The sequence below is a fragment of the Oryctolagus cuniculus genome, chromosome 16 (genome assembly GCF_051225735.1).
Source record: "Oryctolagus cuniculus isolate XC-2025 breed Fujian yellow rabbit chromosome 16, ASM5122573v1, whole genome shotgun sequence".
Taxonomy (NCBI): domain Eukaryota; kingdom Metazoa; phylum Chordata; class Mammalia; order Lagomorpha; family Leporidae; genus Oryctolagus; species Oryctolagus cuniculus.
This window is the reverse complement of record NC_142882.1, coordinates 72,736,071-72,764,055: the sequence shown is the minus strand read 5'-3', so window position 1 is coordinate 72,764,055 and position 27,985 is coordinate 72,736,071. Positions and strand designations below refer to the sequence as shown.

At 35.3% G+C, this 27,985-nt stretch overlaps 1 pseudogene; it reads left to right on the top strand.

Moving 5' to 3' along the window:
- Positions 1–3,132: 3,132 nt before the first annotated feature.
- Positions 3,133–4,285, top strand: LOC100356971 (UDP-N-acetylglucosamine transporter pseudogene; annotated as a pseudogene).
- The last annotated feature ends 23,700 nt before the right edge of the window (positions 4,286–27,985 follow it).

Sequence of the window (27,985 nt, the reverse complement as noted above, 5' to 3'; positions counted from 1 at the left end):
ATTTGCACTTCCCTGATGGCTGGTGTTCCCGAGCATAATTTCATGTGTCTGTTGGCCATTAGAATTTTCTCCTTTTAAAAATGCTTGTTCATGTCCGTTGTCCATTTCGTAACTGGATTGTTTGTTGTTGTTGAGTTTTCTGAGCTATTTATATATTCTAGATATTAATCCTTTAACAGTTGCATAATTTGCAAATACTTTCTCCCATTCTGTCTGTTGTCTCTTCATTTTGCTGTGCTTCCTTTGCAGGGCAGAAGCTTCTCAGCTTGATGTAATCCCACTTCTCAATTTTGGCTTTGATTGCCTTTGTTCTAGTGTCTTTTCCAAGAAGTCTTAGCCAATGCCAGTGTCTTACAGAGCTTCCTCAGTGTTCTATTTAAAATCAATCATCTTTAAAATCAGTCATCACAAAATCTTTCCCACTATTTCCAGAATATTTTCATCAATCTAAAGTATACCCTGCTCCCATTAACAAAATTCTCCATACCTACAACCCTCAGACTCTGGCAAAATTAATATACTTTTTATCTCTCTATATTTCCCCATTCTAAATATTTTGTATAAATGTGACCTCTCATCTTGCTTCTTTGTAATGTTTTCAAACTCCAACCATGCTATAGCTTGTACCACTATTATATTAATTTTCATGGCTAAATAGTATTTCTTTGTTCACATACAACATATTTTTAAGTCTAGTCGACAGGGGCCAGTGCTGTAGTGCAGTAGGTTAATCCTCCATCTGTGGTGCCAGCATCCCATATGGGCGCCAGTTCTAGTCCCAGTTGCACCTCTTCTAATCCAGCTCTCTGCTATGCCCTGGGAAAACAGTGGAAGATGGCCCAAGTGCTTGGACCCCTGCACCTACATGGCTCCTGACTTCAGACTGGCACAGCTCTTGCCATTGTGGCCATTTGGGAAGTGAACCAATGGAAGGAAGACCTTTCTCTCTGTCTCTCCATCTCACTGTCTGCAACTCTACCTCTCAAATAAATAAATAAAAATGAATAATGTTAGCAGGGAGGATAGGCACAACTGTTAGTGTAAGCATGTTTTCAGTTCTCTTGTTTAAACAACAGAGTAGAATTATCAAATGCTATGTAGCTCTATGCTTTATTTTCTGAGTAACTGCAAACTGTTTCCAAAGCACTGTACCATTTTCTAGTGCCACTTGCAAGGTGTGAGAGTTCCAGTTTCTGAGCATCCTTGCCAACATTTGCTGTTATCTTTCCTTTGGATTATAGCCATCCTTGGGCCCAATTTCATTCATTTCCATAGGGATATCTGGTTTTGCAGAAATCAATCTTTTTCTTTGTACAATTATCATGGTATAGTTAATAAAATTCATTTGACCATAAATAAATATTTCTTTTTGTCATTTAGTCATGGAAAAAGTTTGTTAATTTTTTTGATCTTGTCAAAGATCAACTTGTGTTCTTATTTTTAATCTTTATATCATTAATTTTGATCATATTTATATGTCTATAAATTATCCTCTATATAACATTTTTGCTGCATCTTAATTTCTCATATTTTCTTCTGTTATTGACTTTTAATTTCCTTCCATTTTAGTCAGAGAACGTACTTTTTAGGACTTTAAAATATTTAAATATATCAGTGCTTGTTCATGATCTAAAAAAGAGCTTATTCTGCAGAATATTACATGAATGCAGAAAACCTCCTAGTAAAATAACCAAGTAGACTTGAAACAAGCTGTAGGAATATTTATGGGAAAATGTTAAGAACAACTTATTTTTAATCAAAAATAAACTTGAATAAATATGGAATAAGTTCTCAAATTGAAAGATACAGACTGGATTAGTGGATTTCAAAAAGGCCCGTCTATATGCTGCCTATAAGAAACACACTTTCCCAATAGATACACGTAAACTGAAAGTTAGAGGATGAAAAAAATTTATTCCATACAAATGGAACTTGAAAGTGAGCAGAAGTAGCTATGCTCTTTGTTTTTAAGATTTATTTATTTATTTGAAAGTCAGAGATACACAGAAAGAGAAGGAGAGGCAGAGAGAGAGAGAAAGAGAGAGAAATAGTCTTCCTTCCACTGGCTCATGCTCCAATTGGCCACAACAGCCAGAGCTGCACCCATCTGAAGCCGGGAGCCAGGAGCTTCCTCTGGGTCCCACGCGAGTGCAGGGGCCCAAGGACTTGGGCCATCTTCTACTTTCCCAGGCCATAGCAGAGAGCTGGATCAGAAGTGGAGCGCCTATTTGGGATGCCGGCACTGCAGGCAGTAAGTTTACCAGCTACACCACAGTGCCAACCTTGCTACAAGCTAATCAGACAAGAATATAAACTTTAAGACAAAACTGTCAAAAGACACAAAGAAGATCATAATATAATGATTAAGGGATCAATTCAATAAGAACATGGGGCTGTAGTAAATGTATATGCACTCAATGCCAGAGCACTCAGATTTATAAATCAAATGTTAATGAATCTAAATAGGGACTTAAGTTTCAATGCAATAATAATGGGAGACTGTAACAACAAATTTCCATCATGGGACAGACAAACCACACACAAAAAATCTGCCAAAAACCAACAGAACTAATCTGCACTGTAGACCAAGTAGAGCTAATAGTAGATATTTACGGAATATTCTAACCACAGCAGCAGAATACATATTCTTTCCATCAAAGCATGGAATGTTCTCTGGAGAGATACTAAGCCATAAAAAAGTTTTCACAAATTTTAGAAAATTGAAAGCATATCTTAATGCTTTTCTAACTACAATGGAATGACGCTGGAAATCACCAACAGGAGAAACTCTAGAAAATAATCAAACACTTGGGCACTGAACAACATGATCCTGAATGAACAAGTGCTCATAGAAAAAGTCAAGAGGGCAATACAAATTCTTTGAAATTAATGAAAATGAAAACACAGCATATCAAAACGTATGGGTTACAACAGAAGAGATATTAAGAGGCAAATTTATAGCAAAAAGTGCCCACATCAAAAAATCGGAGAGATATCAAATAAATAATCTAATAATAAAGCATCCCAAGTACCTATAGAAACAAAAACAAATCCAAAATCAGCAGAGGGAAATAAATAATATAAACTAGAGAAGACCCAGGCTGCCGAGTTGCAGTGCACACAGCCGGAGGAGCTGCACGGGAGGCAAATGAAGATAAAACAATGTCTGCCAACCTGAAATACCTTTCCTTGGGAATTTTGGTCTTTCAGACTACTAGCTTGGTTCTAACTATGCGTTATTCTAGGACTTTAAAAGAGGAGGGACCACGTTATCTATATTCCACAGCAGTGGTTATTGCTGAACTTTTGAAGATAATGGCCTGTATTTTATTGGTTTACAAAGACAACAAATGTAGTCTAAAAGAGCACTGAACCGAGTACTACACGATGAGATTCTTAATAAACCCATGAAACACTTAATCTTGCTATTCCATCAGGGATATATATATACTCTTCTGATAATTTACTCTATGTGGCTCTGTCACATCTAGATGCAGCTACTTATCAGGTCACATATCAGTTGAAAATTCTTAACAACAGCATTATTTTCTGTGTCTATGCTTAGTAAAAAATTAGGCGTGTACCAGTGGCTTTCCCTATTAATTTTGATGACAGGAGTTGCTTTTGTTCAGTGGCCCTCAGATTCTCAAAAACTTGATTCTAAGGAACTTTCGGCTGGCTCTCAGTTTGTAGGCCTCATGGCAGTTCTCACAGCATGTTTGTCAGGTGGCTTTGCTGGTGTTTATTTTGAGAAAATCTTAAAAGAAACGAAACAATCAGTATGGATAAGAAACATTCAGCTTGGTTTCTTTGGGAGTATATTTGGATTAATGGCTATATATATTTATGATGGAGAATTGGTATCCAAGAATGGATTCTTTCAGGGATATAACCAATTGACCTGGATAGGTGTTGCTCTTCAGGCACTTGGAGGCCATGTAGTGGCTGCTGTTATTAAGTATGCGAATAATATTTAAAAGGATTTGCAACGTCTTTGTCTATAATATTATCAACACTGATATCCTATTTTTGGCTACAAGATTTTGTACCAACCAGTGTCTTTTTCCTTGGAGCCATCCTTGTAATAATAGCTATTTTCTTATATGGTTATGATCCCAAGCCTGCAGGAAATCTCACTAAAGCATAGCCAAAAACTGTCTTTAACTGGTTTTTCAAGATGGTGCCCTAGAAATCTCGACATTAATCTTGCACGGAGGACTTCTGCAGATTCTGAAGATATCATCATGCTAAATCTGATCAGGTTTTTTTAAATGGTTTGAGAATACACAGGTTTAAAGATAAAATGTGTGTACTGTATATGTAACAAAATATATTACATTTAGAAATCAAAACTTAAAAGTTATTCCGAGGATTAGAATGAGAAGAAATATGGGAGGAAACTTGAAATCTGAGTTTAGAAGGATTTTACCTTTTTGATTGCTGCAGAAATGTCCTATGCACTCTTTGCAAGAGCACACAAATGTCCTAAATACATTTTTACAAACTCTATTTAATCTAACTAATTTTTTTAATCTTCTTGTTTCTGTACAGATATATAAAATCACATGGAATATTTAAAGTTTGAAAATTCTAATTACCTATAATGCTGTGAAAAAATGGAAGTTTGATTAGAAGAAAGTATTTCACATATCTGAGATTTTTATATTTATACAAAATGTTACTATACAAGGATTACTAAATGTTACTTGTTGAACTACATAAAATTGATTAAGTCACATTCTAGGTCTGATTTGTTAGAGAATCAAATTCATATTTAGCATAGAAATACATCTGTTTCTCCATATATACATCTTTAGACCATGTAGTACTTAGAGACAGCTGAAAGTAATCTGGTTGCTCTTGTGGTAGTAACCATTGACTTTTATGCTAATGGAGTTTCCCCCTTCTTCCATTTCTTTTCTGTAAGTCAGGTGAATCCTTAATATTGGTTTAAATTCAATTCATTTGTATTAATTGCTATTAAAGTTTTAATTTAAAGGAATTAAATATGCATTTAGTAATTTAACATAAAATTATTGTCTAATATCTCCATTTGAAGAATTTTGAATTATCAAGCATATACTGTATACCATTAGAAAGTTTTTATAAGAATATCTTATTCATTGCTCTATCAAAACTTTCCTTAATCTACAATTATTGATAAAGCAACCAAAAGAATAGTAGTACACATATCAGTAGACGGAGACCATAATGACTTTTCTTAGAAACATTTCCAATTGCTGTATTAGATTATTTTACATGACTCTATGACTTTAAATCCAAATCTGCTCAGAAGTTTTAGACCTCCGATAAAACCCATTGACCCTGGTAATACTCTGAATACATGACTGGGAGAGGTAGCTGACTCCTGAGTTTCCTTTCTGTGTCCCCACAAGAGCTGCTGGGAAGGAGCCACCATTTTGCTTTAAAATAATGGATTTGTTTTTCTTTTTAACACTGGAGTTGAGGATGCAAATAACGTGAGTTATTTAATAAATTTACTCAAGGGGAGAGAATATTTTATAAATCAGTAAAATGGTGAGCAAAAATGCTTTCTGAAATTGGAATATGGGTTTAATTTAATTATTGAGTGCAGACAGAATTACCTGTTGAGTATATGAAGTATTTTAGTTTATTTTTTTATTCATGCTGTATATATGTTTAAAAATCTGTTCTAATAGATGTAAAAGCTATAATAAATAAATATTTTTATATAAAAATTACCTTATAGTAAAAAGGCTTAATACTTAATCAAATAAGAAGTTTAAGAAGTGAAAAGAACTAACAGCAATTCTTAAACTATTCAAAACATTTATAGAGAAGGAACCTTCCAAACTTTTTCTTTGAGTTTAACATCTTAATTCCAAAACCATAAAACAATACAAAAAGAGAACTGTAGACCAGTATCACTGATGAACATATATGCAAAAACCCTTAACAAAATACAGCAAATTGAATCCAACAACATCAAACAGATCCAACATGGACCAAGTGGGATTTATCCCAGGGATGCAGGGATGGCTCAACATGTGCAAATCAATAAACATGATACATCCACCGACTATCTTAATAGATGCAGAATAAGCTTTGGGTAAAATACAACAGCTTTTCATATTTAAAAAAATCTCTAAAAAGTTGGCTATAGACAGAACATACCACAACACAATCAAAACAGTAAATGACAAACCCACTGCCAGTATCATACTGAATGTGGAAAAGCTGCAATGAGACAAGGATGTCCATTCTCAACACCATTATTCAATATGGTTCTGGGAGTGTTAGCCACAAGCATTAGGCAAGAAAAAGAAATGAAGGAGATATAAATTAGAAAGGAGGAAGTCAAATTATCCCTTTTTGCAGGTGAGATAATCCTTTACACAGGGGAAAAGGCTCTGCTAAGAGACTCTTATAACTCATAGGAGTAGGAGAATTTTACAGAATAAAAATCCAGTGGTGTTCTTATATGCCATCAATGTTCTGGTTGAGAAAAAAATTACAAGATCAGTCCCATTCAAAATATCTACTATAAAATTTAAATACCTTGAGGTAAATTTAACCATCCATGTGAAAGATCTCTATAATGAAAATTATAAAACATTAAGGGAAAAAATAGAAAAAGAAACAAAAATGAAAATATCTTCTATGTTTATGGATTGGAAGAATCAATATCATCAAAATTTCCCTTTTACTCAAAGCAATTTACAGATTAAATGTGATCTCAATCAAAATTATCAGAGCATTCTTCACAGAACTAGGGAAAAAATCATAAAATTCATACGGAAATACATGAACCTGTGAGACTACTTGAGACATTTTATTTGCAAGGCGACTGTGGAAATGAAGAGAGGTGCATGAGAAAAAGTTTGTAGTAATTGTCCCAGTAACTGGAATCTCACAATGAGGAAACCAAAATAAATGACTCAATGAATGAGGGTGAATTTATGAGAAAACCATTTTGTTACAGTCTTTTAATAGGTGAATTTTGTATTTATACCCTATGATTTATGCAACTCTGTAAATAGGAATAATTGTACTTTATGTTTTAAAACATTTATGCCTACGTATTTTATTAAAGTTACACTATATTGAAGTATAATTGTAGAAATTTTCCTTTAGATCTATTTCACTATATGAATATTTGTAACATAGGGCCCAAAAATACAAAGACAAGTAATAAAATCTGTTTCTAATCTTTCTTAGGTAACTTTTGAGTGCTTATTAGGCTTATTAACTATTTTTCTAAGATCCATAATTTTATTTTCAGTATTTTACCTAAATTTTAAATTTATTGATAAGTTCAAAGTGTTACATAACTTTTATATCTCCTATTCTCTATGAAATCTTTTTCTTCCTGTACTTCATTGAAAACTTATATTTTTAGTTATTACTGGTCAAATAGCCAGATGTTGTCACCTTTACTATTCTTTCCTCAAAATAACTTTTGTTAAATTCTTTGCATTTATTATTTTGTATTTTATAAAATTTTCTTCTATGATTTTGGTGTTTACACTCTTGTAATCTCTTTTGTTAAATTGTACATAAGTATTTTTTGCCTACACTCATTCAAAGTAATGTATTGCTTCTGTCTGAGTGCTAATTAATTCCTAAACAAATTTATGAATGACTCTATTCTCTTCCAGTATTTTATGTTTTTAAAATTTCAAGTTATTGCTTTCTTGTTCCTTTATTTTTCTATTTATTGGTCATGAAACATTCATGATCTGATATAGATTATTAACTACTAACTTTGCTTTGAATGATATTTATAGTTAATCTTTATTATTAATAATATTTCTTTCTAAAGATGTGTTTATTTTTATATCCAGTCCTGTCCTAATTATGATGTCTTTCTTTCTTTGCTACTTTTTAAGAAACCTTTAATGGAATAGTTCATCTAGTCCAATTTTAAAGATTTATTTTATTTACATTTACTAACATGATTTTTTTGAATAGATTTTATCCATCTTTGTAGAAATTATGTTATTATTTTTCTTCTCAGAAACATACACTACTATAATAAATTTTGTTACAATAAATTTCCTTAGTAATGAATCTTTTTGGTTTTTATTTATTTATAAGGCATCATTCTTTTATGGGAAATTTGTACTCTGCTTGCTGTTTCATAATCAAGTTATTTTCTTTTATGCCTTGATAGTCAAGATAACATTGACTTACACTTTTTTCCTGATGTTTTCTCTGGTATCAGTGCTATACCTCTTGTTAGGAAGTATTTAGGCAGTGAAACATTCAAGGTTGTACCATGGCTTCCATCAACAGTCCTGTATGAAAGAGGCAGAGCTCTACCTGAAGCTTTCATTTTATGTATTTTCTGTTAGAATTCTGGAAAAGAAAAAAAATATGAATGACCAATTGACATTCGCTCAACTTTGACCCAAATTTCCCTAGAATTTCCTCTGTTACATGTTTTAGCAATTAGATTGCAGTGTGAGACACATGTATAATTGTCATATTATAATTCTTCATGGTGCTCTGTTCTTTTTCCTTGGGTATCACTCTGTCCTGTAGTTTGCCAAACATTGTCAAAAAGCCTTGCCACTTGTCACTTCTCAAAGGTAATACAGAAATATAAATCAACAGAATGGAAGGAGCAGAGTCTGAAGTACACAGTGAAACAGAGTAAAGAAGACATGGACACGGAAGGGTTATTAGGAAAAAATGCTTCCTGTTGCCTTTAAAATAAGTAAGTCCTTTGATTAAGAAGATAACACACTGACATTGTAAGAGAAATACAAAAAACAAATAAAAAATGATAGCATTTTAAATACTAATACTTCATTTTATGAACAGATTTTAATTACCTATTTATAACAGTATAGTGGGTGAAGCCTGCGCCTGCAGTGCCCGCATCCCACATGGGTGCCAGCATTCCATATGGGTGCTGGTTTGAATCCCAGCTGCTCCATTCTGATCCAGCTCTCCGTTATGGTCTGGAAAAGCAGTGAAAGATGGCCCAAGTCCTTGGGCTCCTGCACCTGCGTGGGAGACCTAGAGGAAACTCCTGGCTCCTGACTTCTGATCAGCACAGCTCTGGCCATTGTGGCTAATTGGAGAGTGAACCAGTGTATGGAAGACCTTTCTTTTCTGTCTTTGCCTCTCCTTCTCTGTGTAACTCTGGCTTTCAAATAAATAAATAAATCTTTTTTAAAAAAAAATACCTATTTATATGAGAATAAAAAATATTTATTTGAAAGTCAGAGTTACAGAGAGAAGGAGGGAGGGGGTAGGGAGACAGAGAGGGATTTTCTTTCTGCTGGTTCATTTCCCAAACGGCCACAACAGCTAGGACTGGGCCAAACTGAAGCCAGGAGCCAAAGTGTCTTCCAGGTCTCTTATGTGGGTGCAGAGGCTCAAGCAGTTTGATCATCTTCCACTGCTTTACCAGGCTCTTTAGTAAGGAGCTTGATCTAAAGTGGAGCAGCCAGGACTCAAATGGGTACCTATATGGGATTCTGGTATTGCAGGCAGTGGCTTAACCTCCTATGCCACAATGCCAGCCCTGGAATTAAAATTATTGATGATGTTTGATATACTTAGCCACATTTTGCTATTGAAAATCTTAACCTGTGAATAACACTACTACATATAAAAACAGGGTACATATACTTGAACACCCATTATCTTTATTACATTTTAAGAGTAGTCACTTTTATAAAGACAAAAATATGCATTTTTATTTTACTTTCATTTTTGAGAGATCAGTATGTATTTTTAAATTTAAAAAACCTGATAGCAATATTATGCATATTGTTCTAAGTTATTATATTTTTCTTAACTTTCTGTTTTCAAGTTCTTGCTCTGTCATTTTCATTCAACTGGGAATTTAATAGATTAAACCTGAAAATAGCCACCTGTTTACATTACCACTCAATGTTCTCATAACTTTTTAAAGGTAGCAATTCTATTATATTACATTCATTTATGGAATGAGAGTATTTTACCTAAATCCCTAAAAACTATTATCTTTGAGAACCATCTGCATGCATATGTTTGGAAGAAATGGAGAGAGATTCAGAAAATTGTGATTCACTTTAATGCAATTTAGAAAAACTAATATTCTGAATAAGTCTGGACTTGGCTGAAATTTTGACTTCTCAGATACATAATATATTGCCTGTTTTAAAAGAATATGTGAGGATTTTGTAATGATGGTAAATCTTTGTAGAAGGTTATTTTTATGGATACTTTCTGAATAATCATGTTTTTTAATTATTGTCACATTAAAATTATTTCTCCATTTTATCCTTTCAGTGTAAGACAATGGCAGGAAAGGGAATATGAGACTTAGTTCTCATCAGAGATGAGATTCAGATGAGGTATACATGAGTACACTGACTGATACGATATTGCTACTTTCACCTCTGAGGTTCACACTGAACATGAACAGAATCAGTAAGTCAAAAAGATACTTTACAGGTACAGGTGATAATGATCTGATAGGAAACTACCTATGTGATGCTTCCATGAGGCTATGAAAAGTAACAAATTAGGGAAGATATATGGTGGATGTTCTATGTAATGCCCCAGGGGAGCATTACATAGTGGGAAGGTGAGAGTGCATAGTTGGTTCATCTGCCAGTGGGTTTTTATTTAGACCCTTAAAGAAAAATCATTATATGCTGATACCTGGTCTCATCTGTAGAACCTCACTTTCCCAATGGTATTACTACCTAACTAAATAATGTTCTCAAGGGGAAAAAGTGTTTCTTTCTACTTTATTATTTCATAAAGAGGGTGGTAGATTGGTTCTATGAGTGGTAGATACAAATAATGGGTGGCTACATTTTTATTATCTTATAGAATCTTGATAATGTCTTTCATTTAAGAAGAAACACAATTCTTGGAAATGAGGAAGGTAATTGAGCACCTTCTCAGACCCTACTGAGGTCATACAAAGAGCAAAAGTTCCCGTTGACTCAGATGCTATTTCCTGCAATGTCATGTTGCTATTTATTATGTTTGAAATAAATTTATATTACCTATATATTGATCAGGCATTCTATTACCTACACCAGATGTTTTTCTATATAAATATTACTCATAATCTTTGCATCTTAAATTTTTATTTTGTATTTTTTCTGTAAATATTTAACATACATATAGCTCTCTCTTTATTATTGTGGACTATATATTTTCCTCTAACTGAAATATATATAGATACACACATAGGGTATATGATGTGTCTGTGTATATACACAAATATATATATGGATTACATATGTATAAGTATATACATATAGAGGGTACACAATTTCATGCTAATCAAATCATCTTGATTGGTTTTCTTGATTGGTTTTAAGGTCACAATATATGTTTTGATGTATTTTGTTGTTTTGTTTTTCTCTACTTTTTTAGTATCCCTTGCTGTGTTTCTTCTTACCGATTTGTCTCACGACATTTTCCATATTATGTAAAACCAAAATCAGATCATGGTGTTATTCTGTTCAAAGTTTATTTTTTCCTTACAAACTTCTGTTTCCCATCTCATTTGGAGGAAGTAAAAGCCAAAGCTCTTCCTTCACCATACGAAGCCCACCATCCGCCCTCCTAGAAACCCAGTTGTGTGGACCCATTGTCATAACATTGTCCTTTCACACCTTCTTTGAAACCACACTAACCTCATGTTACTCACTGAGCATACCAAGGATACTGCTACCTCACAATGCTTGTGCTTTTGGTCTCCCATGTTGAAATATTCTTCCCGTGTAAAGTGACTTACCTGTTTACTACTTCTTGTCAACCATTGAAATGTCACATTATGAGAGGTCTTGTGTGATAGGAAAACTGTTACCTCAAAAGATATTCACGTGTTAGTTCTCAGTAACTGTAAAAATTATACAACAAAAGGGAATTAAGGATGGAAATGGAAATAAGGTTGCCAGTCAGCTGAGCTTCAGATAGGAGGTTGTCCTGGCTACTAGAAGTGAACCCAATATAACCAAAAGGGCTCTAAAGAAAGGGAAGAGAGAAGTGGAATAAGTCAGAGTGATGTAAGGTCTCAACACACTGTAACTGATTCTGAAAATGGAACCAGTATTGCCCAGAGCAAGGGACGAGAGAAACTTCTAGAAATGGAAAACAACCAGAACCTACTGTGGAATGTCTAGAAAGTTTTTTACCCAATGAGACTATTTCATATCTCACCTACAGAAATATATGTGTAAATGTTTATTCTTTTTACCACCAAGGTGTGATAATTTGTTAGCAGCCATAAAAGTCTAAGATACCGTGGTCCAAGCTGGAGAGGAGTACGATGTGAGAATAGAATGAGAAAGTTTAGGCAGCATTGTACCTGACCAGAATAGATTTAACCAGGAGGTTAACCAAATTGCAGCTCTAGATACTCCACTTACTTGGGGGTCTTCTGGGGCCATTTAAACCATTCTGTTTCCATGGTTTATCATGTTCTTCTGCACATCAAATTTATACAAAACTAAGGGCCTAAAAATAAGGATTTGAATCGCCTGGCACATATTAAATAGGGAAAAATGTCACCTAAATGTATTAACATAAACTGCAAGCAACAGAGGCTTATAATTGTTCAATTAATTATATCTGTGAGGGTGTATGTGTGTGTGTGTGTGCATATCTTGAAGTATTTAAAAATATGGCTTGAAAAAACATTCTACAAATCCCATAGATAATCTTCTTAAGGTGCCCAGGACTATAAGCTTTGGCATTGGCACAGCCAATTCTTTTGACACTAGATTCTACACCCAAAGAAACTCAACTTAAAATGATGCTAATTTTGTTAAAAATTTTTTACCCTATTTCTTTGTCAAATATTGTTTTTTTTTTGGGGGGGGGGAGACAGAATCTGCACAGAGCTGAGGTGACTATTTCAACCAAGGAAGTAATTCTATGTTTCATCGCGGATCTCTGATGACCACATGGAACATTTCTATCTATAGCCTGATACATCTGGCTGATAATGTCCATTAGTTGGGAAGTGGAACTTCCACGTTTCCCAACATATAATCATCTGAACTCTAAATAGTCAAGCATGCTATTTTAGGGTTCTTAGTGTGTCTTTTAAGTATATGTGGAAATACCATTGACCTTAATTGTACGTCCTTTCTCTAAATACTAAAAATACATTTTGTATATCCAGAAATCTGTATAAAAATAATGGCTTGGATAACTCTTAAAAATATTCCACTCTCTGCTGTCCCATATTTTATGGGGAAAATTTATAAATTAAACAATATAAATTTTTAAAACAATAAGGTTTTTCCTTTTTATTTTACTTATTTTGTTAGGGAGAAAGACAGAAGTGGAGACAGCCAGCCAACCAGAGAATCTTGAACCTAGTGGTTCACTCTTTAAATGCCTTCAACAACCCAGGGCTGGGCCAGGCTGAAAGAAGCACAAAATGCAGCCCAGGTTTCTCACGTGAGTGGCAGACACTCAAGTATTAGAATCATCATCTGCCGCCTCTTGGGGTGTGCATTCACAGGAAGCTGAAATCAGAAGCCTGAGGTGGCATTAAACCCAGGCACTCAGATCTGGGATGACCTAGGTGGCATCTAAACTGCTGTGCCAAGCACTGTCCACCAAAAGCAGAACTGACGAAAGTCAAATTACGTTGACATATTAGTTCTTCTTTCTTTTCTGTATTTCTATTTCAATATTTATTATAAAATAGTACATGGTGATATAAACAGTAGTACAGATAAAAGTGTTGCTTTTGTATCCCAGTCATGATTCCCAAATCCTAGAAAATATGTACTTGATAAAAAAATTGTGTGTGGATTTCAGATTTTTTGCACCAAAATGAGCTTGTTTTTTAAATCCATTTTCCATAGGCTTTTTGAAGTTCCCTTGAATATTATGGTTAGTGGTACATTAAGACTATGATTATAAAGTGGTTTAAAATTATGTTTTGGCAAAAATTAAAGCAAGAAGAACAGAAGGAGGGGTTTGGGGAGGGAGAGATAATGGAAGGGAAGTATGGTTATCTTAGAATTGTATCTATGAAATACGTGAAATCTGTTCTCATATTAATAAAAATCAATTTAAAAACATGAAAAGAACACCTTGCTTTTTTTAAGATTTATTTCTCTTTTTGAAACACAGAGTTACAGAAAGGCAGAGGTAGGGAGAGAGAGAGAGAGAGAGAGAGAGAGAGAGAGAGACCAAATGGCCACAATGGCCAAAGCTGGGCTAACCTGAAGTCAGGAGCTAAGATCAACCTCCAGGTCTCCCATCCAGGTGCAGGGCCCCAGCACTTGGGCCATCTTCTAATGCTTCCCAGGCCATAGCAGAGATCCAGATCAGAAGTGGAACAGTCCATATGGGATACCGGCACTACAGGCTTCAGCTTTAACCACTACATCACAGCACCAACCCCAGAACACCTTGATTAAGTTGACATATTATGACTTTTCCATACTGAAAACAAATGAAATTTTGCATCGAGCAAAAAAAAAAAAAAAATAGAGAAAGAAGTAAATTTTTCTATGCTTTTTTCAATTACAATTTATAGTATGGACAGTCTCATTGTTACACATTAGTACACAAAAATTTTTTTCTGTCTTCCTGATTATTATATAGCATTCTGAAATTAGTTTCATTGTTAATATACCCATTAATCTATTAGTAAATATTTCAATTTCCTTCCTTCTATCCATTGCTATATTCTATTATTTATGTGCTACCATAAAACCTTTATGTATACACTCAGTAAATATTTGGAGAATATTTCTAAAAGATATGTTTCTTAAAAGAGAAAAGACTACTTGCATTTTATTTTAATAATTACTAAGTGACTAGTTTTTGCAAAAATGCCATACTAATTTATTTTTCTCAAAAATGTTAGACGGTATCTTTTTTTTCATAGAACTAACAACATAATCTGGAAAAAAATATTGTGAAAACGTTTATGTTACCTGGAGTTATAAAATGTTTATTAATGCTTGCTTATTTTTTCTCTACTTATTTCTACTCCAGGGCCAATTTTTGATATAATGCAATCTCCCATACATAAAAGTGTTTATTGCAGCAAAGAAAGCATGTAGTCGCTCAGTTCTTTTGAGTCGGTATATTTTTTCTTGTTGCCTTCCCACAGAAGTGCTGCCTTTAAGACTCGCTTGAGGCTGCTTGGTAGTTATGGCAGAAGTGCTGCTGGCATTCTGGAAATTCCTTTAATGTTCCCCTGGGAATCTCTTCCTTCTCCTGGTAATGGATGAGCTCCTGTTTCTGAAAACGTGCTATCTTCTTTCTAGGATATTAGCCTTATTTTAGGAGCAAATATTTTTTAGCAAATTGCTGCGAAAGGGCTTACTCTGATAAATCAATTATTTTAATTTGCATGTCTGAAAATGTCATTATTCTTACCTTACAATGAACTAATCATTTGAGTGAACCTAGAATTACAGGTTGGGATTTTTTTTTTTTCGTGTAATATTTTTTGAAGGACTTTACACTGGATTCTGAACTTTCATGTAAGTTGCATTGTTTGCTTGTATGACCTTCTAGGATTGTGTGTACTGGTATATGGCTAGTGGTGTTATCCTCTTTTAGAGTCTGTTTCTCCTAGTGAATCCAAGCTCTTCTACCTACTGAGTGTAGGTTTAGTTCTTAGCAAGCCTTATGTGAGGAAATTTCATGGTTTGCAAGAAAGTGTCTGCTTTCTCTCTCTTGTTCCTGATTTCCCTGAGTACCAATCCTCCAGGATAAACCTCTGCAGAAAGTCAACGCTTCCTGCATTCTAAAAGATTTGGGATGGGAGACAGGGTCCTGACAACCTGCTTACATGAAGAGGATTGCCAAGTCCAGCTGCTCTTTAAACACGAAATATTGCTTCAAGGTTAGTTCTTCCCTGGATCCTGGCCTTCAAGTGCACCGGACACCTTGGCTTTCTGAGCCTTTCCTGCAGAAACCGTTTTGCTTTATAATGCTCCTCCCAAGTTCTCAGGCCTGCTTCCTCTGACGTCAACAACACACACTCCATGTAAACAGCAAAAATTTTAATTTTACCTTGAATATTCCACAAAATATGCATTTTCTAAAGATTTACTTGTATTTTATTCCATTGCTGTCATTTTTTTAGTGTTTTGGGAGAACTCAGAGATAAATAGATGTGTTTGATTAACAAGCCTTCAGTTTTTATTTTTCAATTCAAGAACAGGGCATATGTTTTTATTTATTCAAGATCCTTTTGTACCTCTCAATAATGCTGAACATTTTTATTTGTAATAGTTCTACACAGTTTTGTTAACTGTTTTCCTAGCTTTATTGTTTTTTTTTTCTTTTTTTAACTTTTATTTAATGAATATAAATTTCCAAAGTACAGCTTATGGATTGCAATGGCTTCCCCCCCATAACTTCCCTCCCACCCGCAACCCTCCCCTTTCCCTCTCCCTCCCCCCTTCCATTCGCATCAAGATTCATTTTCAATTCTCTTTATATACAGAAGATCAGTTTAGCATACATTAAGTAAAGATTTCAACAGTTTGCTCCCACACAGAAACATAAAGTGAAAAATACTGTTTGAGTACTAGTTATAGCATTAAATCTCAATGTACAGCACACTAAGGACAGAGATCCTACATGAGGAGTAAGTGCACAATGACTCCTGTTGTTGACTTAACAAATTGACACTCTTGTTTATGGCATCAGGAATCACCCTAGGCTCCTGTCATGAGTTGCCAAGGCTATGGAAGCCCCCTGAGTTCACTGACTCTGATCATTTTTAGACAAGGCCATGGTCAAAGTGGAAGTTCTCTCCTCCCTTCAGAGAAAGGTACCTCCTTCTTTGATGACCCATTCTTTCCACTGGAATCTCACTCGTGGAGATCTTTCATTTAGGTTTTTTTTTTCTTTCCCCCCAGAGTGTCTTGGCTTTCCATGCGTGAAATACTCTCATGGGCATTTCAGCCGGATCCGCATGCCTTAAGGGCTGATTCTGAGGCCAGAGTGCTGTTAGGACATTTGCCATTCTATGGGTCTGCTGTGTATCTCACTTCCCATGTTGGATCATTCTCTCCCTTTTTGATTCTATCAGCTAGTATTTGCAGACACTATTCTTGTTTATGTGATCCCTTTGGTTCTTAGTCCTATCATTACGATCAATTGTGAACAGAAATTGATCACTGGGACTAGTGAGATGGCATTGGTACATGCTACCTTGATGGGATTGAATTCGAATCCCCTGGTATATTTCTAAATCTACTGTTTGAGGTAAGTCAGCTTGAGCATTTCCCGAATTGCACATCTCTTCCTTCTCTTATTTCCACTCTTATATTTAACAGCAATCACTTTTCAGTTAAGTTTCAGCTACCATTGGTTGAACTCTGTAATTAACACACAATTATTCTTAGGTGTTTAAATTTTAACTGAAAAGTGATCCCTGTTAGAAATTTGGAAAACATTATGTTGAGTGAAATAAGGCAATCCCAAAGGGACAAATACCACTTGTTCTCCTTGATAGGTGACAACTAACTGAGCACCAAAAAGGAAACCTGTTAAAGTGAAATGAACACTATGAGAAACGGTGACTTGATCAGCCCTCACCCTGACTGTTGATGAGCAGCTTAATATGTTATCCCTCTTAGTATTTTTTTCGTTTGTTCTACTTAATACTTTTGGTTGAATACTGTAATCAATACACAATTCTTAAGAGCTTTATTGTTTTTAAAATATACTTTGGCAATTCAAAACAAGGTTTTTTTTCAAATGTTCAAATTGTTTCATGTAACATTTCATTTTCATAAAAGTTTCCTTAGAGAATAGTAAAAAACACACATTCATAGTTATGTAAAACAACTCCAACAATTTGATTTTGTAATAATGTCTATTCATTACAACTTAAATAACAAAGGAGAATATTTGATAAACCATATTTCATGCATCAGTGATATAAAAATTATAAAAAGTTTTGGGTGCCTTGGATACATGTATCAGATATAATGTAGTTGATAAATACACATGGAAAGTTAGAAGGAATAATGTTGAAATGTTGAAATTCTTTGTGAAAATTAGTATGATAGTTAATTATTTTTTTCCATCTTAGCTCTTTTTTTCCAACATTGTACAATTTTTTAATTAAAAAATATTTATATCATTTACTGACATGGTAAGAGAATACACAATTCTTGTTTTTTCTCTTTTTCTTTGATCTGATGTTTAATGCTTAAAGAATTTTTTAGAATATTTTTGAATAAGGGAAAATTCATAATACATTTCTTGTGCTCTGAAAATGACCGAGGTATATATTCCACAAATTGAGATTTAAAATAACACATAGACATTAAAGGGAATTTTAAAAAGTGTTACTTATTTTAAAGGCAGAGTGATGGGGGTGGAGGGTTTGGGGAGAGAGAGAAAGGCAGTGGCAGGGGACAGAGGGAGAAAGAAGACACCTTCCATCTGCTGGTTCATTTTCCAGTTGGCCACAACAGCCAGGGCAGGGCCAGGTAAAACCAAGCGATCAGAATGCCTTCTAGTTCTCCCAAGGGGATGTCAGGGGCTCAAATTCTTGGACCATCATCCACTGCTTTCCAAGTAGCATTAGCAGGGACCTGGACCAAAAGCAGAACAACTGGGACTGTTACCAGTGTTACAATAAGGAATGCCAGCATTGCAAGCAGCAGCTTAAACTGTTGTGCCAAAACGCTAGCCCCATACATGTAATTTAGTTCTTCCTAAATGTAAGCTGAAAGAACAGGATGATTTCATGAAGGTAAGGCTGTGTCTCAGAACATTAAAAATGGCTCATTCAGGGTAGAGGGCTCCTCATAGCTGCTCAGATCTAAGAGGTCCTTCTCCCTCTGTGTTGAGGGACACTTGTTATAGAAAGTCACCCTCAGAGAAATTTCCCAAATTACAGTGAAAACTTAATACTACACACAGAGAATGCTTGCTTGGTTTGAAATATAAAGCATAATAATTATAAAAATAAGCTATTAGGCTGTTATATATCATTCTGGGATTGCAGCAACTGATATGAAATAACTGTATAATTTAAAAAAGAAAACTAATGGTATTAGTTTTTGGTATAACTGTTTCTGACCATCTCAGAATGATACACTACAGTGGAATAAACAGTAAGGCTACTTTTTGCCAGAATTTTTCTGATGATCATCAATAGAATTCCAAAGAGCTCTTCATCTTCGGATATTCAATCGCTCTCTCTTGATGAGCCTATTTTCTTCTCACCTTTTGCTTTTCTCCACTTCCGTTACTCACTCACTACCACTGCCATAATTTTGGCTTCTTGATAGTTTTGCTTGGGATTTTATTAATTCTCCAAAATCATTTTATTAGATTTCATGAAATCCTACAATCTTTGTGAGACTGATTGTGTTTTGTAGTTGTACTAGGACATTTTTATAACAAATATGAAAAATGGTGAAAGTGTTAAGCTAAATAGGATGCACTAATTAGTATTCAAGTCCTCGATGTTATGTTCATGTTATAATCATAGAAACACCCTTGTGCAATGCAAACATGCTAACAAATGTCTCTTCCTTAAACAAGTTGACCTACATTCTTCACATTGCTGCAGTCTATTTTTTGTTAAAAAGTTTGAAGTTGTTCTTGCCTCTTCTGTGTTAAAATCAGCTCTCCCTAGCATCCAGTCTACTGCTCACTCTCCCCTGCCTACCCACATCCTCTCACTCTTTCTCCCACTATAAACACACCACATCCTCTTTCCAAAGTGCTTACAAAATGGTTTAGGTCGGACAAGGTAAACTCTAAGCAAAAAATATAGTGGGTTGGAAGGGGCATTGTGACACAATGTGTTAAGACACTGCCTGTGATGCAAACATACCATATCAGAGTGCCCATCTGAGTCCTGGTAGCTCTGCTGCCAATCCATTTCCCTGCTAATGTACCTTGGAAGGCAGTGAAAGATAGCCCAAGTGCTTGACTCCCTAACAACCACATGGGAGACCTGGGTGGTATTCCTGGCTCCTGGGTTCAACCTGGCCTAGCCCAGGCCACTGTGGCTAGTCAAATAAAATAATTCTTTTTAAAAAAAAGATACAGTAGGCTTTCTAGTTAATATTATCAAGTTTTAGGATTCTGGTCATTTAGATTTTGGGACTTCTCTGTGCATACTTAAAATTAGCATGGAGACTATTACTGTAAAGAATTTATATTTTCTACACTAATACATATGCAAATATGTATGCCAAGAGAAAATATTGGAGGTTCTTTTTAAAAAATACAACATAGTTTGGAGCCTTTAATATGCATGTGTGCAAAATAACTTTTCGTCATGGAGGCAAGATATGTAGTGTTGCTCAAATCTATCTGACTTTGTGTTTTTAATTTTAATGACATCTTGGTAGACCACTGTCCTAAGAATATTTTGGAAAATCTAGCCAATATATTATTTTCTCTCACTTATTCTTAAGCCATGTTCTTTTTATAACATTGTAGAACATCAGTAGATGTAGATAACCCAGTGTCATACAACTGAAGTATTACATGTATTGTTCTATACAGTCTTATGGGACTCTATGTGGCAATAATTGACTTAAAGGCAACTGTAGTTCACAATTCTAACTCTTTGGTGACACTGTCATGGTATTCTCATTTTCCTTTTTTTTTTTATTTCACCGAGAATAGTGAACCGCATTCCCAAGTGGGTGGCCTTTATACCAGTGTTCTGGTGAAGAGAGGGAAGTAAGGCCAATTTTGCGCACAAACACACACACACACACACACACACTCAAGACAGTTGGCAATGTCAGGGTACATTTTTCTGGCAAGGTGGAGGGGAGGGATGGAAGAAACTACTACTGGACTTTGGAAGACCAAGGCCAGAGGTGTTGTTAAATGTCCTACACTGCACGTGACAGTCCCCGAAACAAATATAACACTGTTGAAGTTGAGAAAAACGGCTGTCACAGACTGCTTTCAAGACTCCACTTTCCATGAACTTATGTAGAGATACTGCTGTGATAATCTGGGATTGCCTATTACACTGAAAACTGGAAAGTATATCAATATGGCCATCTTCCCTTCCAGGTAAAATAAACAATGGCTAGTGGAAAGTAACTCTCAGACCCTGCAAGTGGAAGTTTAATTGTAAACTCTTGGATAGTCTAAAACAAACACTAACTGAACTTGATAGGTAAATTAACACCGTGGGCCAATCTCATGCAAGCTCATGCGTTGACACTTTTCTTAACATTTTCCTCCTTTCCAATACTCAGATTGAAAGTGGATTTCTAATTCTTATTCCACTCATTACTTAACAGGAACACTGAGGTCACAGCAAATAAAGCAGTATGAGTTAATGAGAACAGCGTCAGCCAAAGAGGAGGTATTTCTCCAAGTGCATCAAGTGCTTCCCATATATTATGAAACCCCAGCTGAATCGATTTAATAATGTTGGGATTTACACAATTATTACAGAACCTTCATTATTCACCCAGTCTGCGCATACCACAGCACAAATGAACATCTCAGCCTGGTGGTATTAGCATCGCCATTTTCTCACCCATTCCCAGACCATCTGCTCCGTGCTGATCATTCGCTTCTTTAACATTTAACAGTTACCCAACTGCAACTTAGCAGATTTGTGTACTTTTGAAAACAGCTGGTTTAATAACTGCTTCAGAGCTTTTGGATAAAGAAATTATTTTGTAGTGCTTTATAATAGTCTTTTTTTTATTGGTGCCTCTGAGGAAAGAGTATTACACTTGCTCCATTTATGCATTTGCAATCGCTCGTAATATTTCTTGTCACATTTGGAAACATATTTTCAGTATTTATAGCACAATAATGTAGGAAATCTTTATTACCTTCCTTGTATTCGCTGTTTGTTTGTTTTTTTAAATGTCTCTGAGGACTAGAGTGGAACCTTTGCGTGGAATAATTTAGAGTAGCACAGTGGTATAAATTCTAGTTGTCTCTGTTTCACGGGCTTGCTATGCCATATGAAACTGTTTCTAATTTAGTCATGTTTCTCTCTTCCCTCTTTGTGAAAGAAAGTGCAAGAAAAAAAGGTAACTACCTGTGTCAGTATTGCGGGTCCCTTCTGTTTCCATTGGGACATTTCTGTTGAGGAGACTGTTTATGAATGGAAGGGTTCCCAGGTGTGTTTCTGGTGTCTGGCACTGTTCTGAATGTTAACTCTGTCTAGGAATTACCTATGCATACTTACTATCTGAAAAATTTCCAGGGTTTGCCTTTTATATACTCTTTTGTATATACATTATGTTTCAAAAAAGTGTTCCAAAATTAAACAAAGCAGCAGGAAATCTTACTGGGTTCTCCTACTGCTTATAGGCTAAGCCCTAAATCCTTTAATTAGAAGTTCTTTGGTCTTGGCCTATGAGAGCTGTCTCATCCTGAGACATTCCTCACTGTACCTTCGCTCTCCACAATGCAGGGCAGTTTGAGCTCGATGCTTTTCCTAACACAGCGTGCTGTTTCAGCATGTGCAGCTTTCCCATTGACTCCACGCTAGTGCGGTGGGAGGAGAAGCGAGGATCGCGTAGCTTTCTCTTTTAAAAGCCTCCTGACTCCTGGAAACCTAAATTTCAGTGTCACAAGTCAAAGAAGTTTCCCAGCAGTCGGCTCCATAGCTCCCAGCATGGTCAACTCTGCTCTGCGTTGCTCTTCTTATTATGTTATATTCCCATTACATGTTTACATCATTGTTTCTCATAAAAGATAAGGGCTAAGACCAGACTTTTTAATTGAAGTTTGAAGGCTAATATAAAAACTACTTCCCTCTTCCCTATGACATGCATGCTTCATTCAAAGGAGTAGTTTTATTGAGAAAAGAAAGCATTTTTGAAGAATCATTTTTTCACTTTAAATTGCCGAGTGTGTGGTTAAGTGATGTATTGCTATACTGCTGTGACAAATTGTGTCACAATTTTCTGGCATAGAAGTTCCAATGGCCTCCAGCTCATGATGTTTTGACTTACCATATGATTCTTCCAACTTACATTGGTGCAAAATCAGTAGGCATTCAAATCATATTTTTTATTTTTGATTTGTTTTTCAGACTACAATACTCTTGATCCTGACAGTGACAGTGGGTTACAGCTCCCAATCGCCTGGACTGTCACGGGGGTTCACAACCAACACCACAGTGTTGTTCACTAAGTGTGGTGTATGAGTTGAATCAGATGTCCCCTAGTCATACATGGTGAAGCGTGTGTACACATACCCATTTCTCACAGTTTTATGGGCTGGGAATTTGCAAGGAGTCTACCAGGGTGGTTCTGGCTCAGCACCTGTCCTGAAGCCTTTGTGTCATGGGCTCAGGATGCAGCATCCAAGATGGGTTATTGCTGTGGCTGCTGGCAAGTGGTCCAGCTCTTTTCTTTGCTAGCTGATGGTAGGAGGCCTCAGTTCCACTTTGTGTGGGTTTCCAACAAGACTGCCTGAGTATTCTAACAAGATTGTTGCTAGAGTAAGAGAGAGAACAGATATTTTATTACTTCATTTTTGAAAGTCATACATTGTCATATCCACTACATTTTATTTATAAGAAATGAGTTTTAAATCTTGGGCTAATCTTTTGAAAGGTTGTAAAAGAATTTGTGGACTCATTTTCAAATAATCACTGTGCCATTGTTGTTTGGTGTGGTAACTGCTCTGACTGGCTATCCAAGAAATTCTGAATGCATCATTTTAACCATTAGCATTCTAATGTGTATTAAGTAGTACACACTAAGACAGAGTAAAGTTTAAATTTTTTTTCCAATGAGAGTAACAAAAGAAAAGAAAAGAACTACTGTACAGATAAAACGCTTGTGCTTACTGCTGCTCAGTGAGTAGGTATACACAAGGGGTAATGTGTGTTTTTCTCCTTTCTCTTCTTTGTTTTCTATTTCTCAATATTAAGTTCTCCTTTAATACTAGGAAGAACATTAATAGCTTATAAAATGAGTGAGTGAATATAGCATATTTTCCTTTGATTTTTTAATGTTCTGAAGAAAATGTTCTGGTGTGCGTTCCCTAGCTACTCTGCTTATTGTAAAACCGAAGAATCTTGATGGGGAACAAGTTATTCCTGGCCATGTTATTTGGGCATGTCTGATAGTCTCATGGTACAATAGTGGGTATGTTGCTCAGGTTTTAAATAATCTTGGTCACCAATGTACATTTAAGGTTTTTTTTTTTTTTTTCAACTAAAAGCTGATTCACATCTTATTGTTGCTTAAAAGGATGACCTCTATATGTTACATAAGTAAATTTTTTTTAAAGTTTTATTGATTTATTTGAAAGTCAGAGTTGGGAGAAGAGGAGGGAGAGCTCTTACCTACTATTTCCACAACATCAGCCCCCAAAGTAAATATATTCAAAAGTTAAATTTTCTTTCATTTTAAGTATTAAAATTGGACACCAACTTTTGATTTTTATTCATATGCCCATAATCAGCTGAAAAAGGTTATAATTAAATGTTTAGTGGTTTTTTTGTTCTTTTACATGTTACAGATTGAGTTTCAACAAATTACTGTCAAATTAATTGAGAATATTATAGTATAGAAAGAATAACATGTAGGAAATCTCATATACAAGACTAATTTTCTATTTAGGAAAATTTTTCCCTGAAAATTTACATGTACCTAAGCTTAAAGGAAAATGCAATTCAAAGATGTGGTTACTGCCCACTTGCTAATTATAACACTGAGATATAGCTTCTGTATTCTTTAACATCAGTGAAATGTTCGACAATGTGTAGTTAGTATTGACAAACTACTTAATACAAAGTTTAACCGCAGTAAAATGATCATTCAAGCAATGATGTCTTGGAAAGCTAGTGCCAAACCAAATGTTCTTAAAGAGGCAATCTTTTAAATATCTTAGTTTTTCTTTCCAGCTAGATATAAAAGGAATTGGTAAAATAAATAGCTTTAATGCATAGAATAATGTATGTTTTAATGCAGCAATAATTTAATACTAATCAGGGTTTAATTCTTGCTGTTTGAACTATAGGTAAAGATAACAATTTTTAAAATTGATGTAATTAAAGTTTATTTACCAAGTACATTTTGTGTGGGTGTTTGTGTTTAAATAGCTATTAGTATAATTCAGGAGGAGTTCAGTATCTTTGAAAATAATGTAAAAACCAAAGTGACATATATATTTCAATTGCAATACTATTTATGTTTTTATATATAACTCAATAAGTAAACCTAAATACTTGCCAATTGACATAGTGGATATAATGATTTTTAAATCACAGTGTATATTAACATTTCTGTTTTTCTTTTGTTTGTATTTTCATGAAGTTACTTTCAACCATTTTTCCTTGATCCAAAGCATTTTGGACAAATATGTCTTTTGAAAAATACAGCAATTTTTTGCCTTTGCATTTCCAGATTTCCTTATAGACCTGAAAGTCTCAGAGCTTTTGCTACATAATTCTTTTCTTTCTTGTTTATTAGAAATTAAATCAAGCTCTATCTTCTAGATAATTAAAAAAACAAGAGAGGTGACTTCTGCCTTCAGTCAAGATGAAATGCAAGGGGCTGGATTTTGTCAACTCACCTGAAATAAATCAAGAACAAACATTAGCTATTCGAGGTCTCTTGTGCCTCCATATGAATTTCAGCATCATTTTTTCTAGATCTGCGAAGAATGTCTTTGGTATCTTGATTGGGATTGCATTGAATCTATAAATTGCTTTTGGGAGAATGGACATTTTGATGATGTTGATTCTTCCAATCCATGAGCATGGAAGATTTTTCCATTTTTTGGTATCCTCTTCTATTTCTTTCTTTAAGGTTTTGTAATTTTCATCGTAGAGATCTTTAACGTCCTTGGTTAAGTTTATTCCAAGGTATTTGATTGTTTTTGTAGCTATTGTGAATGGGATTGATCTTAGCAGTTCTTTCTCAGTCATGGCATTGCTTGTGTATACAAAGGCTGTTGATTTTTGTGCATTGATTTTATATCCTGCCACTTTGCCAAACTCCTCTATGAGTTCCAATAGTCTCTTAGTAGAGTTCTTTGGATCCTCTAAGTACAGAATCATATCGTCTGCAAAGAGGGATAGTTTGACTTCTTCCTTCTTGATTTGTATTCCTTTGATTTCTTTTTCTTGTCTGATGGCTCTGGCTAAAACTTCCAGAACTATGTTAAATAGCAGTGGTGAGAGTGGGCATCCCTGCCTGGTGCCAGATTTCAGTGGAAATGCTTCCAACTTTTCCCCATTCAATAGGATGCTGGCTGTGGGTTTTTTATAAATTGCTTTGATTATATTGAGGAATGTTCCTTCTATACCCAATTTGCTTAGAGTTTTCATCATGAAAGGGTGTTGAATTTTATCAAATGCTTTCTCTGCATCAATTGAGATAATCATATGGTTTTTCTTCTGCAGTCTGTTAATGTGGTGAATCACATTGATTGATTTGCAAATGTTGAACCATCCCTGCATACCCGGGATGAATCCCACTTGGTCTGGGTGGATGATTTTCCTGATGTGTTGTTGTATTCTATTGGCCAGAATTTTATTGAGGATTTTTGCGTCTATGTTCATCAGGGATATTGGTCTATAATTTTCTTTCAGTGCTGCATCTTTCTCTGGCTTAGGGATTAAGGTGATGCTGGCTTCATAGAAAGAATTTGGGAGGATTCCCTCTTTTTCGATTGTTCTGAATAGTTTGAGAAGAAATGGGATTAGTTCTTCTTCAATCTTGTACAACAAAAACAAAGCCGGAGGTATCACAATACCAGACCTCAGGACATACTACAGGGCAGTTGTAATCAAAACAGCATGGTACTGGTACAGAAACAGATGGATAGACCAATGGAACAGAATTGAAACACCAGAAATCAATCCAAACATCTACAGCCAACTTATATTTGATCAAGGATCTAAAACTAATTCCTGGAGCAAGGACAGTCTATTCAATAAATGGTGCTGGGAAAACTGGATTTCCATGTGCAGAAGCATGAAGCAAGACCCCTACCTTACACCTTACACAAAAATCCACTCAACGTGGATTAAAGACCTAAATCTACGTCCTGACACCATGAAGTTATTAGAGAACATTGGAGAAACCCTTCAAGATATTGGCACAGGCAAAGACTTTCTGGAAAAGACCCGGGAGGCACAGACAGTCAAAGCCAAAATCAACTATTGGGATTGCATCAAATTGAGAAGTTTCTGTACTGCAAAAGAAACAGTCAGGAGAGTGAAGAGGCAACCGACAGAATGGGAAAAAATATTTGCAAACTATGCAACAGATAAAGGGTTAATAACCAGAATCTACAAAGAGATCAAGAAACTCCACAAAAACAAAACCAACAACCCACTTAAGAGATGGGCCAAGGACTTCAATAGACATTTTTCAAAAGAGGAAATCCAAATGACCAACAGGCACATGAAAAAATGTTCAAGGTCACTAGCAATCAGGGAAATGCAAATCAAAACCACAATGAGGTTTCACCTCACCCCGGTTAGAATGGCTCACATACAGAAATCTACCAACAACAGATGCTGGCGAGGATGTGGGGAAAAAGGGACACTAACCCACTGTTGGTGGGAATGCAGACTGGTCAAGCCACTATGGAAATCAGTCTGGAGATTCCTCAGAAACCTGAATATAACCCTACCGTTCGACCCAGCCATCCCACTCCTTGGAATTTACCCAAAGGAGTTTAAATTGATAAACAAAAAAGCGGTCTGCACCCTAATGTTTATTGCAGCACAATTCACAATAGCCAAGACCTGGAACCAACCTAAATGCCCATCAACGGTAGACTGGATAAAGAAATTATGGGATATGTATTCTTTAGAGTACTATACCGCAGTAAGAAACAACGAAATCCTGTCATTTGCAACAAAATGGAGGAATCTGGAACACATCATGCTGAGTGAAGTAAGCCAGTCCCAAAGGGACAAATACCATATGTTCTCCCTGATCGGTGACAACTGACTGAACACCAAAAAGGAAACCTGAAGTGAAATGGACACTATGTGAAATGGTGACTTGATCAGCATAGCCCTGACTGCTAATGGACAACTTAATACATTATCCCTCAT